The sequence below is a fragment of the Hypanus sabinus genome, chromosome 30 (genome assembly GCF_030144855.1).
Source record: "Hypanus sabinus isolate sHypSab1 chromosome 30, sHypSab1.hap1, whole genome shotgun sequence".
Lineage (NCBI taxonomy): Eukaryota > Metazoa > Chordata > Chondrichthyes > Myliobatiformes > Dasyatidae > Hypanus > Hypanus sabinus.
In genome coordinates this window covers 35891313-35907418 of record NC_082735.1, presented here as the reverse complement: position 1 = coordinate 35907418, position 16106 = coordinate 35891313, and the positions used below count along the sequence as shown (strand labels likewise).

Genomic DNA, 16106 nt, shown 5'->3' with positions numbered 1-16106 from the left:
TCTGCCAGATAACACTGGGATAGAAACTGTCCTCGAGCTTGGTAGTGTGTGTTTTCAGGCCTTATAAGGTGCTCTGTAGATGAAAGTGCTTTGAAGGACTGTTCAATTGCCCGAACTTTATTCTGAAGGCAGATTGACTGTTTATTCTTTATCAGTAACATTGTTTGCACCTAGCGCATATAATAGTCCCTTTCAAAATTTGACGAGCAGCATTCCTGACTGATTATCTCACACGCCTCCACTCTCCACAGGGCCGAAACTCTGACTTACACTGTCAGTAAAGATGGAGCTTCATTATTCATTTCCTTCCTGTCATGGTCTCGCTTCCTCCTGCAAGATTGTGACTATGACAAGTACAATGCCACTGAATTGTCTTTCCAGGGGATTGGAGAAGGGGAATTCACTGCAAGCAGGAAAAATGCTGCTTTACTCAGCAAGAAATGAAGGCCACACTGTGACTGGAATGATGTGTTCTTTTAGCAGGTGAATAACACTGGTGGTGTTGTGCAATGACTTCTCAAGAAAGCTGTCGAAGTCAGAATTTTGTCTGTAATCTTGCGCTGACAAACACCCTCTCCTCCCTTCTGCCATGCCTCTGTGTGTGTTTGCTGTTGGAGTCACAGATAAGCTTTCAGAGAAAGTTCAAATGCAGAAAAAGATAGTTGAACCATTCGATGCTACACACAGCGCCTGTGATCATAACACTCAGCTGATGCAGCCATGTCCTCATCTCTCACAAGCACTCCACCTTTGCCAAGCTGGTGAACAGCATCAATTGGTCAGCCTGAAACCTGTTGGTCTTCCAGCACAGTGAGTACCCGCGAGGGAATCGGCACACTCCAGGCTGCAGGAGTCAGTGCTGAGAGATATACTGACATTTGGTGCGGCCAGCTCTAATGCTCTGTGGGGAACGGCCGGAGTCCAGGGTTTCTTCTGCCTTTGCACGTGGAGGGGCTGAGCTGGGTGGGGAACCCTGTAGAACAATGAAGGGTTGTATCACCCTATAAGTGGAAATGGTGCAATGCTTTTTTTAAATAAGTTAATTCTCATTGTCATAATGTGCTGTGTCATATGACATGGGTGATCATGGTCTTTCCATGACCATGATTGTTCTTAGCAAATTTTTCTACAGAAGTGGTTTTCCATTGCCACCTTCTGGGCAGTGTCTTTACAAGACGAGTGACCCCAGCCATTATCAATACTCTTCAGAGATTGTCTGAAGAGGGAAGGTGCCAGAATAAAAAAATGAGGGGAGAGAAAGGAGGATAGCCAGAAGGTGATAGGTGAAGCCATGTGCGTGGGAAAGGTAAAGGGCTGGAGAAGAAGGAGCCTGATAGGAGAGGAGAAAGGGGAGGAGGGGGAGACCCAGAGGGAGGTGTTAGGCAGGTGAGAAGAGATAAAAGTCAGAGTGAGGAGAAAGGAAGAGGGTGGGGGGAGGGGGATTTTTTTTAAACAGAATACAAAGGTCTGATCAATTCTATTGTGCCGGGCATTAAATGTTCCACTGCACTCCTAACTTATACATGTCTAATCAAAGTTTGAAGGCTTTTATATAAATTGAAAAGTCAAAGTACATTTATTATCAAAGTATGTACTGTATATGTCACCATATACTACCTTAAATTTCATTTTATTTGTTTGTATTTACTTTGGGGAACAGGCCCTTCTAGCCCCTGGAGCCATGCAGCCCAGCAACCCATCCTAGCCTAATCACGGGACAATCTACTACAACCAATTACCCTACCAGCCAGCAACACACACAAAATGCTGGTGGAACACTGCAGGCCAGGCAGCATCTATAGGGAGAAGCACTGTGATCGTTTCAGGCCAAGACCCTCCGACAGCGCTTCTCCCTATCGATGCTGCCTGGCCTGCTGTGTTCCACCAGCATTTTGTGTGTGTTGTTGTTTGAATTTCCAGCATCTGCAGATTTCCTCGTGTTTACCCTACTAGCCGGTACGTCTTTGGCCTGTGGGAGGAAACCAGAGCACCTGGAGGAAACCCCAGGTTGCAGGTGCTGTAAGTATTGTGCACACTACCTGTTCCACCCCTTGCAGGCATTTGCAGGAAAATAAAGAGCTACAATAGAATTTATGAAAAATTATACATAAATTATGACTGACAATCAATGTGCAAAAAAAAGTAGAAATAAATAGATACTGAGAATATGAATTTTAAGGTCCTTAAAAGTGAATCCATAGTTGTTGAATCAGTTCAGAGTTGAGATGAGTGAAGTTATCCATGCTGGTTCAGGAGCCTGATGGTTGTTAGGGTATTAACTGACCCTTGATGACATAAGAGTATTTTTAACAAATTCCAAATTGGTCACACAGAGTAATCCACTCACGCATAGGATTTTGTAAATAAAATGGCAGAACTCACTTTTATTGTCAACCAAACACAAAAGCGCGTTAAAAAAATTTCCCGTCATTACATCATCACGTCAGACTAGCCTCTCAAAGTGAATCCCAACTCAATGTCAGTGGTTCTTCCCACCCATTACGTTATCCTACATGTACAATGAACCATAGAGAGTAGTGGAAGCATGCAATTTTTTTTACTATGATGGGACAAATATGAATGCTTCTGTCTGGATGAGTCTGGAGAGATCAATATCCACTTGCATTTACTCCCGTTAACACTTTATCATGATTATCTTAACTGAGTAGTTTAGTCACTGCTGTGATCTGTTCTCAGTCACGCAGCACTCACCCTGGGTAACTTGCACATAGAAACCTGTTGATGCAATGCCTGGCAAACCACATTGATTGGAAATCTCAGACATCAGACAAATCCAAATGACAGAGAAGTGTTTTTGCTTACTAATCATTGCCAAATATGGCTTATCAACTTTCATTGAAAATGTGATTAAATGAGGAAGTACATTAATAGCAACTACTTCATCTTTCTTAAATGCCCACAACTTCTCACATGTTACGGATTACTGTGAACTACAGTAACTGCCTTTCAGCTGTTCACAAGAAAAAATGCAGTATTGTGCAAAGGTCATAGACATATACATAGCTTTTGCACAGTACTGTGTTTGCCAACATGGAGCAGAGAGCGAGTTTGTAAATCTGGCGGCAGCAAAGGATGTTGGGAATGGCAAGGGTGGAGTGCCACGGGAGGAGTTGTGGCAGAGAAGGAGTGCCAGGGGTGGTGGGTGGCATAAGCACAGATACATCCAGCCTTGAGACACCAAAACCAGGCAAGATCATTTGATTCCAAACAATTGGTTTATTGATCATTACAAAACATCTCTCGGGTGCGTCCCACTCTATCCCCTCTCCCTTCCCCCTTCCCATTCTCAGTCCACAAAAGAGACCCCGTATCAGAATTGGGTTTGTCATCACTCACATATGTCATGAAATGTTGGGGTTTTGGTTGTAGCAGTACTATAGTGCAACACATAAAATCATTACAGTACTATGCAAAAGTCGTATGTTCCTAAGATTTTTACACAGTACTTATAGAATTAGAATTCTAGCGAATGAATTTCTGTCCGATTTGGTGCTTGGCTACACCATTATATTTTATTCCCATTTTATGGGCAAACTCTACCAAAAAGCATTAAAAGCTCTAAGGGGATACAATGCATCTGAAGTATCATAGTCACCGGTGTCACATTTATGTAACCGTTCTTTGTAACCAACTGTTGAGAAGATAAGTTGCCATTTGAGCATTCCAATGTATCCCAGCAGATCTACTGGGCAGGGATCAAGTTTGCAAAGAAGGTTAAGAGCTTGGAGTCTTTACCTCTGCTGGTAATTGAAACCACATGCTCACAAAATACACAGCAGGGATAAACTACAAATGCCTCAGGAACAAGTTATTTGTTGTATTTAACAAAGCACAAAGTGTTGGAGTGTTCCAACAGGTCAGGCAGTATCTGTGAAAGAAGTGGACAGTTAATGTTTTGGGTCGAGACCTCTCACCAGGACTGAAAGAAAGAGGGGAGATGGCCGAGACAGAAAACGAGGAGGGAAGGAATGGAGAATAGCTGGAGGATCCAGGTGAGGGGAGGGGGTGATAAGCATCTCGGGGAAGGGGTAAGAGAGGGAATGATGTCAGCAGCTGAACAGTGACTGGTGGAAGTGACAAAGGGCCAAAGATGATGGAATCTGATAGGAAAGAGAGGTGGAGCATTGAATAGAAGGAGGGAAGTGGTGGGGGAAGCAGGGATGGACACTGGGAGGGGTGTAGGGGTGATGGGCAGGTGGAGACAATGGGGGGAAGGGAGGGAAATAGGGGCCAGTTGGATCAGAAGGAGAGAGAAAAGAAAGGGAAATGGGGGAAATGGACAGAGGGGTAGCAGTTATCAGAATTTGAGAACTCAGTATTCATGCCCCCGGACTGGAGAGTGCCCAGTTAGAGTAGGACGTGTCTTTCCTCCCATTTGCATTTAGCTCCGACCTGGAGGAGGGGCTGTGGATGGACATGTCTCATTTCTCTTCTCATTACTACCATCAAGGAGGAGGTACAGGAGCCTGAGGACACCCACTCAATGTTTCTTCCCCTCCACCATCAGACTTCTGCATGGACAGTGAACCCATGTGCACTACCTCACTACTCTGCTGTCTCTTTACATGATTTATTTTGCACATACCATATATTCTTACTTTAATTTATAGTGTTTTCGTGTATTGTACTGTACTGATGCTGCCAAACAACAAATTCCATGATACATGTCAGCAGTAACGAACCTGATTCTGTGGGACAAAGAAGTGGAATTAAAATGGTTTAGCACTGAGCGATTGACTCCGCTATGGACGGTCCAAAAATGTGAGAGGAGGAGGGCTGCACGTGGGACTAGCAACCCCACCCCGTAAAAACCCTGAAATGCCCACAGAAGTTCCAAAGACCTCATCCCTGGGAGAGGAAAGATGGGCTAAACATGCGGGCATTTTGAAAGACTGGCCCCAGACAGAGGTCACCAGCAAGCTGCCATTGTCAGCCAATTCCCCAGAAGGGGTGATGGGCTTAAGAAAGTGGGGAAGTATTGGGCAATCCCAGCTAGCAGGGGGAGCAGAGATGCTTGGCTAATCTGCAACAAGACCCCCTGTGTCTCTGTGGTTCATTCACCAGTTTTCGTTGGTGGCAGGTTTGGGCCTTCGTTCTAAGTCTAACGAAGTTGGAATAGAGCCCATTGTAAGATGACTCCTGCTGGTAAAATGCCAATGAATTTATTCAACGTCTTGTTTGCAGACACCTTGTGTTTTGATGTATTTCTAATTTATTTCCTGCTGTCTATCTTGCAGGATAAATAACCTCACATAAAGCATAGTAAAATTCCCCGTCACAACATAGCTTTTGGTTGAGGAGCGGCCAGAATGAGACGACTCAGTGAGCTTATTTTGTCTGATGAGGTCATTGTTTAGAGGAAGAAACATGCCCCTTGTTGCAAAAGCAACAGCAAGCGCTGGCTGGGCTTTTTTGCACAATGTTGCGGTGAGAATCCTGTTAAAACCTGCCCGTACACGGGACATGTCAATTACCCTTAAGGACTTTCCATCATCGTGCACTCTTAAATGTTAAACTGCACTTAGTCTTGTCACACTAATCTGTTATATTACCATCATTGTGATTTCTTGGAGAATTTATGGTCTTTAAGCTGCTGACCTGAAAATGTGTGGGATGCCATTGGTTGGCATGGTAATTACCTGTATCTGATATTTCATGCTGAGGTATCCCATCGTAAGTGTATCGGAACATCACAGAGACAAGCCTCAATAAAGCAGCTGATATAATCGAAGACCCACTACACCAGACATTCTTTCTCTGCCATTTCACATCAGCCACAAGATACAAAAGCCTGAAATACCTGCCAGCAGGCTCGAGGACAGCTTCTATCCCACTGTTGTCAGGCTCTTGAATGAAACGATGGACTCTTGACACCACAATCTACCTCAATATGATCTTGCACTTTGTTTACCTGCACTGCACTTGCTCTGTATCTTTTGCAATTTAGACTATAAGACATAGGAGCAGAATTAGGAGCCAATTTGACCCACCGAGTCCAATCAACCATTCCTCATGGCTGGTCCATCATCCTTCTCAACCCTATTGCCCTGCCTCTTCCCCATAACCTTACACGCCCTGACTAATCAAGAACCTATCAGCCTTTGCCTTATATGTACATAACGTCAGCCTGCACAGCCATCTGTGACAGAATTATTCTGCACTGTTATTGTTTTACCTTGATCTACGTTAATCCGCTAACTAATGATTGGATCTGTATGATCCAGTCCCTACATCCTACACCTCAGCTTTTTTTTCTGCAGTACTGCAGAACGTCAACTGTAGTCTTTTCCATAGATGCTGCCTGGCCTGCTGAGTTCCTCCAGCATTTTGTGTGTGTTGCTCGGATTTCCAGCATCTGCAAATTTTCTCTTGTTTGTGAAACCAATAACAATACCAATATTGAGAAGCTGCAGTTCACAAATTAAAGAACTTTATTGAGAGATTAAATAGATCTATGTATGTAACATTACTACTACGTCAACTCAGGCCTAGGAGGCCAGTGTCAGGCATGATGATGGACTCTTCACTCCTCCACTCCTCCCTCTCCCTCATCAGTGTGTTCAGTTTATCTACATTAACATAAGATACGTACATAAATCTATGTAATCTCTCATTAAAACCCCTTCCTTTCTCCCCAAGTGCCTGAATAATTTTCCTTTGAAGTTTCCCTTTCAAAGGTCAGCACAATGGTGCAAGTTTCAAGATTACTTATCATATGTACCTCAAAAGATGCAGTGAAATCTGTCAATTGTGTTACCAACCAGGGTATGCTGGGAGGGGAGCCGCAGGGGTTGCCACACATTCCAGCGCCAACATAGCATACCCACAATGCTCGGCAGCACAACAAAACAGATGTGTTTCTAAGATGGTGCCAAGTAGCGGCTAGATTAGTTGTTTTTAGATTGTAGAGATGGTTTTGGGGGAGCAGGGAGGGGAGTTGGTTCAAGAGCCTGAAGGTTGAGGGGCAATAACTGTTCCTGAACCTGGTGGTGTGAGTCCTGAGGCTCCTGTACCACCTTCCTGATGACAGCAGTGAGAAGAGAGCATGTCCTGGGTGGAGGGGGTTCGCGATAATGGATGCTGCTGTTCTGTGACAGCATTTCATGTAGATGTGCTCAATGTTGGGGATGGCTTTACCCATGATGGACTGAGCTGTATCAATTACTTTTTGTAGGATTTTCCATTCAAGGCATTGGTGTTTCCGTACTAGGCTGTGCTACAGCCAGTCAATACACTCTCCACCACACATCTATAGAGTTTGTCGGAGTTTTAGATGTCATGCCAAAACTTCACAAACTCCTAAGAAAGCAAAGGCACTGCTGTACTTCCTTTGTAATTGCTCTCACGTGTTGGGCCCAGGTCACATCTCTGAAATAATAACACCAAGGAACTTAAAGTTGCTGCCGCTCTCTACTTCTGATTTTCCAGTGAGGACTGGACCCCTGGTTTCCTTCTCCTGAAGTCAATAATCAGCTCCTTGGCCATGCTGATGTTGAGTGGAAGGTTGTTGCTATGGCACCACTCAAACAGGTTTTCAAACTCCCTGTCATATGCTGATGCATCACCACCTTTGATTTGGCCACAGACAGTTGTGTCATTAGCAAACTTAAACATGCATATGGCCTTTCACAATTACTTTAAATCCATGTCCTTTGGTTACTGGCCAATGGAAAATTTTTCTCTTCGTTCTGTCAAAATCTCCTGGGATTTTGAGAGGGAGGACAAAGATCACAGGATCTGTGCCAGGCTGTTGATCATTGGACGTTTGTGTTATTGAGAGTGAAGTGAAGAGGGTTATTCAGTGCAAGGCCAAAGATTTGCTGAGTATGCGCACAAAGAAATTAATCTCCGGGTTGTATATGGTGACATATATGCACTTTGATAATAAATGTACATTGAACTTTGAATGATTTTAATCCATACAACCCTGTCATAGAAACCTTGTAAAGTCACAAAGGTAATTCTAGCAACGACATGCCCGATTGAATTCTTCAAGCAATAGACAATCTGGGAAGGGTTAATGCTGTACTTCACACCAAAAATACAGTGCCTATCAAAAGTATTCAACTCCCCCAACCCCCCAAAAAGTATTCAAGATTTATTGTTTTACAACATTGAATCACAGTGGATTTAATTTGGCTTTGTTGACACTGATCAACAGAAAGACTATTTTGTGTCAAAGTGAAAGCAAATCTCTACAAAGTGATCTAAATTAATTACAAATATAAAATACAAAATAATTGATTGCACAAGTATTCACACCCTTCAAGCCAGTAATTAGTAGGACCAGTTTTGCCAGCAATTACAGCCTTGAGTCTGTGTGGATAGGTCTCGATCTGCTTTGCACATCTGGATACTGCTATTTTTCCCCATTCACCTTTACAAACCTGCTTAAGCTTTGTCAGACTGCATGACGGTCATGTGTGAACAGCCATTTTCAAGTTCAGCCACAAATTCTCAATTGGACTGAGGTCTGGACTCTGACTTGGTCACTCAAGGATATTAACTTTGTTGTTTTTAAGCCATTCCTGTGTAGCTTTAGCTTTATGCTTAGGGACATTGTCTTGTTGAAAAACATAACTTCTCCCAAGTCGCAGTTCTCTTGCAGACTGCATTAGGTTTACCTACAGAACTTCCCTGTACCTTGATACTATCATTTTACCCTCTATCTTTGCAAGCATCCCCACAGCATGATGCAGCCACAACCTTGCTTCATGGTAGGGATGGTGTGTTATTGATGATGTGCGGTGTGCAGACCATAGAACCTTCTTCAATCTGGCTTCCGAGTCTCCCACATGCCTTCTGGCAATCTCTAGCCAAGATTTCATGTGAGATGTTTTTTTGACAGGGGCTTTCTCTTTGCCACTCTCCCATAAAGCTATGGCTGGTGAAGCACCCGGACAACAGTTGTGTGTGCAGCCTCTCCTATCTCAACCACTGAAGCTTGTAACTCCTTCAGAGTTGTCACAGGTCTCCTGGTGGCCTCCCTCACTAGTCCCCTTCTTGCACGCTCACTCAGTTTTTAAGGATGTCCTGTTCAAGGCAGATTTCAAGCTGCACCATATTCTTTCCATTTCTTGATGATTGACTTAACTGTACTCCAAGGGATATTCAGTGACTTGGAAATTTTCTTGTATCCATCTCCTGACTTGTGTTTTTCAATAACCTTTTCAGAGTTGCTTGGGGGTGTTCTTTTGTCTTCATGGTGTAGTTTTTGCCAGGATACTGACTCACCAGCAATTGAGTCACTCAGGTACTAACATATTTTTACTACAATCAATGGATTGTACTGCAGACAGTGATCTCCATTTAACTAATTAAGTGACTTCTAAAACTAATTGGTTGCACCAGTGATGATTTGTTGTGTCACGTTAAAGGGAGTGAATACTTACGCAATCAATTACTTTGTATTTTATATTTGTAATTCATTTATATCACTTACTAGAGATCTGTTTTCTCTTTGGCACAGAAGAGTCTTTTCCTGTTGATCAGTATGAAAAAAGCCAAATTAAATCCACTCATCTGCCCCTCATCTACACACTAGAGGCAACGCAGAGTGGACTAGCACTCCAGCAACCTGCCACCTTTGGGATGTGGGAGGAAACTGGAGTATTTAAAGAAAAAACCCACACTGTGACAGGGAGAAGATTCACACTCTGCAGAGACAACAGCAGAGATCAAGATTGAATCTGGGTCCATAAGACTCATAAGATATAGGAGCAGATTTACGCCATTTGGCCCATCAAGGCTGTTTCCATCATTTCATCATGACTGATCCATTTCCCTCTCAGCCTGAATCTCCTACCTTCTCCCCATATCCCTCCATACCCAGACTAAACAAGGATCTATCAACCTCTGTCTTAAATATATCAAATGATATGGCTGCCACAGCCACCTGTGGCAATGAATTCCACAGATGCACAACTCTTTGGCTGAAGAAATTCCTCCTGCTCATGCTAAATGGACGTCCCTCCATTCTGAGCTGTGTCCTCTGGTCTTAGACTCCCCCATCACAGGAAACACCCTCTCCAAATCTACTCTATCAAAGCCTTTCAACATTTGATAAGTTTCAATGAGATCCCCACTCATTCTTCTGAATTCCAGTGAGTACAGGCCCAGACCCATCAAATGCTCCTCATACTATAAGTGTTTCAATCCTGGAATAATTTTCACGAATCTACTTTGAACACTCTCCAATGTCAGCACATCTCTTCTTAGATAAGGGGCCCAAAACTGCTCAAAATACTCCAAGTGAGGCCTCACCAGTGCTTTATAAAGTCTCAACATTACATCCTTGCTTTTATGTTCTAGTCCTCTTGAAATGAATGCTAACATTGCACTTGCCTCTCTCACCACAGTCTCAACCTGCAAATTAACCTTTAAGGAATCCAGCAAGAGGGCACCCAACTCCCCATGCACCTCAGATTTAAAAAAAAAATTTCTCCATTTGGAAAATAAATGTGTCACTGGAACAGACACAGCACCATTCCACTGCACCATTTCAAAATATTCTTTATTCAGAAAAACAGACGATTCAAGTCAACATTTTGTTTCTTAGTAATATTCCATTACTGAACCTTAGCACATCATCTATTTGCAAACTTAGTTGGTTCATGGGCTTTTAAAAATAAAATTGAATTAATTTGTGCCCGAAGGGAGGAACCTCAGAGCTATAGACCTCCTTGCTTAGCCCCTCCACTTTTTTTTGAACGGATGACCTGTTTTGCTTATTTACAGTGCGCACCACAGTTTCAGATTAAATGTGATCCTTGAAAGCCAGGATATACTGCAGCCTCTGCAGTGACACTGTGTGCACCCTCTCTATGGACAGCAGGGCACAGACGTGTTTTCAAAAGATAGGTCAGACAGTTGATGCCAAAGACCTCCCAAGAGCCCACTTATTAATTGCAGGTGTGGCCAGGCCCACATGCAGACTCCCGGTGTGCCTCTCCAGGACCGGTACCGAAGGATCAAATCACAATACAGTTAGAGCTTGTGGAGCATTCGGATAGGGGCTGCAGCTTCCTGTTTCCCATGTAAGCATGGAAGGCAGAGTTCTCCAGATCACCAAAACGACGGGAGACACAGAGGTCTGTGAACCAGCTATTGCATTGATTGGTCACTGTAGCATCCTCTGCCCCAGGTCCCTGATGCAAAGACAGAGGACCCCCTCACTTTCATGCAGCTGAACCACCGCGGTGCGTCCGGTCAGCGGACAAGGGCAAAGGAGTGGACAGTGTGCACGGAGAGCCTCTTCTGTACCTGTCCTGGTGGTGTTCTTGGATGAGTGCAGATAGACCAGGATGCAAGGTCTCAACTCCCAAACATACACAGTTCCTCTCCCCCATAGATCCTCTTTGTCTATTGAGTTTATTTTTTGTTTATTTTAGCGGTACAGTGCGGAGTAGGCCTTTCGAGCCACACTGCCCCAGCAGCCGCTGACAAACCCGATTAACCCTCACCTTATCACAGGACAATGTACAATGACAATTAACCTACCCTGTATGTCTTTGGACTGTGGGAGGAAACCGGAGCACCCAGAGGAAACCCATGTGGTCATGGGGATAACGTACAAACTCCTTACGAGCAGCCGTGGGGATTGAACCCGAGTCTCTGATACTGTAACTCATGCTACACTACCGTGATTTGTCACATATACATTGAAACGTATAGTGAAATGTATCATTCTGCATCCAATCAAATCAGCGAGGATTGTGCTTGGTACAGCCCACAAACATTCCTAACACCAACAGTCAATATCTACATATCAGAAATAAAAGTGGGAAATTCTGAAAATACTCAGCAGGACAGGCTGTTAGGGAAAGAGTTAATGTTTCGGGTTGAAGACCATTCATTAATTTGAATGTTGAGACGGTGGTGAAGAAGACAAATACAATGTTAGCATTCATTTCAAGCCGACCAGAATATAGGAGAAAGGATGTGATGCTGAGGATTTATAAGGCATCTGTCAGACCACACTTGGGAGTTTTCCAAGCAGTTTTGGGCCCCTTATCTAAGAAGTGATGTGGTGGCATTGAAGAGGGTTCAGGGGTAGTTCGTGAGAATGATTCCAGGAATGAAAGGGTTAATGTATGAGGATTGTTTGATGGCTTTGGGCCTGTATTCACTGGAGTTTAGGAGAATGGGGGGGGGGGGGAGAGATCTCCTTAAAACCCATCAAATATTGTAAGGTCTGAATATAAGGGGAGGATGTTTTCTATATTGCGTGAATGTAGGACCAGAGGGCACAGCCTCAAAATAGAGAGACATCCATTAGAACGGAGATGAAAAGGAATTTCTTTAGCCAGAGGGTGGTGAGTATGCTGGCTGTGCAGGCCAAATCACTGAGTATATTTAAAGAAGAGTTTGATAGTTTCTTGATTATTCAGGGTGTCAAAGGTTATGAGGAGGTGGCAGGAGAATGGGATTGGGATGGGAAATGAGTCAAATGTGATGGAATCGTGAAGCAGAGTCAATGGACCAAATGGCCTAATCTGCTCCTCTGCCTTCTGGTCTAATGGTGTTTTTTAGAATATATGTCGTACATGTCAGCCAATAGAGCATTTAACACCTCTCTGGACAATAAAATCAAGCAGAATAAGACTATTTTTTAGACCAAACCATTAAACAAGAAGACTACACAATCAAAAGGTATAGTGTTTCTGAATCATACAGTACTGCGCAGAAGTCTTATAGGCATATATACTGTATAGCTGGGGTGCTTAAGGCTTTTGCACAGAACTGGATTTGTCAACATGGAGTGGAGAACAAGTTTGTAAGTCCGGCGGGAGCAAAGGATTTGGGAATGATGAGGCTGTGCGAGGGATGTAGGACGGGTGACAGAGAAGGAATGCTGGGGGCCGCACTGTCGCAGACACACCTAGCCCTGACACACCAGGAAAGGTTATTTGATTCCAAATGATTGGTTTACTGATCATTACAGAATGTCTCTCTGATGCTTCCCTTCCCCTCCCCTCTCCCTTCCCCTTTCCCCAACCATGATTCCCCTCTCCCTGCCCCCTTCCCACTCTCAGTCCCCAACAGAGACCCATATCATTCATCACTCATATATGTCATGAATTTTGGGCTTTTTTGTGGCAGTAGTATAATACAATATGTAAAAGTCTCTGCAAAAGTCTTGGTTCCTAAGCTATATATATGTGCCTAAGACTTTTACACAGTACTGTACATAATTTTTGCCATGTGACTAATATAGAAGCAAGATGTGAAATATCAGAAGTGGGCATAACTGAGGTTAGTTTCAGAATTGTGTAAATACCTTTTACCTATTTGCAAATTTTCACCTAATATTTTGGCATTGCTGTGACTTTTTCATTGTGGTGCAAATCGTGCCTCCAACCTTTCCTGAGTGAACACTTCAACAAAAACCATCTGCAGGACTGTTGTGTGATCAACCACACTCCATAGGAAAAGTTTTGAAAAAGATTGTATTCCCTGCACTAAAATCCAATACTAATATAAAAATTGCTTCATTTTTGTTGGCAAGCTGGGTGGTCGAATTAATTTAAATCTGTAAGTATGCTTAGTAGTCTCCTGACCAAAATGTGGAAAAGGGATAAAGTTTCCCTTGCTGATCAAACCTGCAAACTTACTCCTCGTAATGTCCAGGTCTGGTTCCCCAGGTATAAAATGTACCTCCAGACACAGCAGAAGGTGCCAGAAGGATTTAAAAGGATTATATGGGAATTGAAAGAGTATTATTATCAGCAAAGATTAAACAGACTTGGGCTTTCATCCTAAGGAAAGTGGAGATAGCCCAGAAAATTCTGTAAATGTTTCATCGGGTAGATAAAATGCTTCCACTTGAGGATAGAATTCTGAAGCTGTTCTTAACATTTGTATTTAACATTTAAGTAATAATTGAATAATCTTGTATAATATATTCACAAACAAGAGAAAATCTTCAAATGCTGGAATTTGGAGGAACTCAGCAGGCCAGGCAGCATCTATGGATAAAAGTACAGTCGACATTTCATGCTGAGATCCTTCAGCAGGGCAGAATATTTATTGATTAAGCATTCTTATTTGTTTGAATTTTTCATTATAAGTTGTATGTAAAAATATGTGAATCGCATACGTAATTACACTAACACAAGATACGTACGCACCTCACTTAAGGTCAACCCAATGTTAGGCCTGCATTTCCAGACTCTTGTGTCTTCCTTTCTTTTTTGTAATTTATTTTTTTATTGAAGTTCGTCATCAAACAAACATTTCCATAAGATGTATTTCAGACATTGTACATATATATGATATAATCATATATATCACAAATCTCCAAAAAGTATTTATGAGGTATGCACTTTTAGAAAAGAGTGGAAAGAAAAAACAAGCAAAAGGAAAGAACTATGTACAAGTAGGGAGTGATCTTTTTTTTAACAACAGTCATTGATTTGTGAGAATAAAATCAGGCCTATGAGGCATTATGTAGTTAAACCATTTTTCCCAGTATGAATCAAATTGTTCCAGCTTATGATTAACAGATGCTGTTATCTTCTCCATTTTGTAAATGTCCATTGTAATTTCCATCCATGTATTTAAAGTTGGGCTCTCCTGTGATAACCATTTCCTAGTAAGAGTCTTTTTACCAGCCACCAACAGTATATTCATTAAATATTTATCTTGTGTCTTCCTTTCATTTAGTTTAATGTTTTGAAGTTACAAAGCATAACAAAGGCCAATTAGAATCTAACATAAGATTTAGCAAAAATTTTACTGAGAAAGTGGGGAAAATGTGTAATCACTACCACAGGAGGTCAATATAAGGAGAAGCAAAGAAAAAACTCAGAAAGAATGAGAGGGCACATTGGTTTGGGAGGCTAACATGGACCATAGATTGTACTAATCAGGGCAAACGATCTGGTTATGTGTAAAGTCAGCTCCATCACGCGCACTAGCCTCCATAGTATCCAGGATATCTTCAAGGAGTGATGCCTCAAAAAGGCGGCTTCCATCATTAAAGACTCCCATCACCCAGGACATGTGCCTGCTCATTGTTACCATCAGGAAGGAGGTACAGGAGCCTGAAGGCACACACTCAGCAATTCAGGAACAGCTTCTTCCCCTCTGCCATTTCTGAATGGACATTGAACCCATGAACACTACCTCACTACTTGTTTTGCACTACTTATTTAACTTAACTATTTAATATACATATACTTACTGTAATTCACAGTTTTGCTCTCCATTGTTATGTATTGCAATGTACTGCTGCCACACTGAAACAAATTTCACGACTTACCGTTTGCCGGTGATAGTAAACCCAACTGAGATTCTGATGCTAAGGAGTTATTTAAGTGAACTAAACAGTGAAAGGAGGAGAGCTGAGATTCAAGTTTTGTGAAGCAAGCTACCTGCTATTTCATAAAGAATTGTCACTATCTATCAGTGGTAATTAACAGAGTTGGAGGCGATGCTTTAATCTGGGAATGGCAATTTGCCCTGATTTGCTTTGTTTTAAATACAGAGAAACTGATGAAGATTTTTAGTTAAAACAGTTACTCATGGCTCTGGTAGTTTGCTTCTGTTCAATCGCTTGACCACTGATTTACTGATGTGTCTGGATGTTATGAAGAAAATCTTACTTCTGTTGTCAAGTCTATATCCATCAACTGCTACTCTTGAAGAGAACAGCTTTCAAGAGATTAGCTTCTCAGAGGCACTGGTGAAGTCTTAATGTGGATTAATTAATATACTGATTTACCATCTGGACCATGAATAGTAACCCTAAAAATAGAATTTGGAGAGTTAAAGGAATGAATGAGCATCAAGTGATTGAGGGATTTAGTGTGCTGATGAGTTTTTGAGAGAGTTGTTTTTCATGGTTGTTTCAGTATTGGCAAACAGAGCACCTCCTCTTTACATACAGAACTGTGCAAAAGTCCTGGGATCATATACATGTGAAGCCTAAGACTTTTGCACAGAACTGTATTTGTCAATGTGCAGTGGAGAGTGAGTCTAAGTCTGGCGGGAACAAAGGATGTTAGGAGTGGCGAGGGTGGAGCACCATGGAGCTGAGTGGGACAAGTGGCAGAGAGGGTGTACCAGGGGCGGGTGTGGAGGGG

At 42.5% G+C, this 16106-nt stretch overlaps 1 long non-coding RNA gene across 1 annotated transcript in view; it reads left to right on the top strand.

The window, feature by feature from the left end:
• Positions 1-684: 684 nt before the first annotated feature.
• LOC132383565 (uncharacterized) overlaps positions 685-16106 on the top strand; it is a 62404-nt gene continuing 46982 nt past the window's right edge. Inside the window, exon 1 of the long non-coding RNA XR_009508717.1 lies at positions 685-810. This is a non-coding gene — a long non-coding RNA (uncharacterized LOC132383565). The remainder of the gene's footprint in view (positions 811-16106) is intronic.